The following is a 523-nucleotide window of genomic DNA, read 5'->3' on the forward strand; positions in this document are numbered from 1 at the left end:
CCTCTCTCTCTCTCTCTCTCTCTCTCTCTCTCTCAAATAAATAAATAAATAAAATTAAAAAAAAATTCCCCCCCCCAAAAAAATAAAAAACCCTACAGAAAATTGGAATAGATGGTCCTTATCTTAATCTGATAAAAGCCATCTATGACAAACCAGCACCCAACATTATACTAAATGGTCAAAAACTGAAAGTTTTCACTCTAAAATCAGGAATAAGGCAAGGATGTCCACTATTACCACCCATATATAATATAGTTCTGGAAATATTAGTCAGAACATTTAGGCAAGAAAATGAAATAAAAGGAATAAGGACAAGAAAGGAAGAAGTTAAATTATCGTTATGTGCAGACAGCACGATACTCTACATAGAAGGTACCAAAAACTCCACTAAAAGACTTCTAGTTCAGAACCAGATTCAGTTGTATAGTTGGACACAAAGTTAACACTAAAAAATCAATAGCATTTCTGTACACAAACAACAAACTCATGGGGAGGAGAGAGCGAGAAAGAGAGAGAGAGATTG

The sequence above is a fragment of the Octodon degus genome, unplaced genomic scaffold (genome assembly GCF_000260255.1).
Source record: "Octodon degus isolate 3935 unplaced genomic scaffold, OctDeg1.0 scaffold00140, whole genome shotgun sequence".
Taxonomy (NCBI): domain Eukaryota; kingdom Metazoa; phylum Chordata; class Mammalia; order Rodentia; family Octodontidae; genus Octodon; species Octodon degus.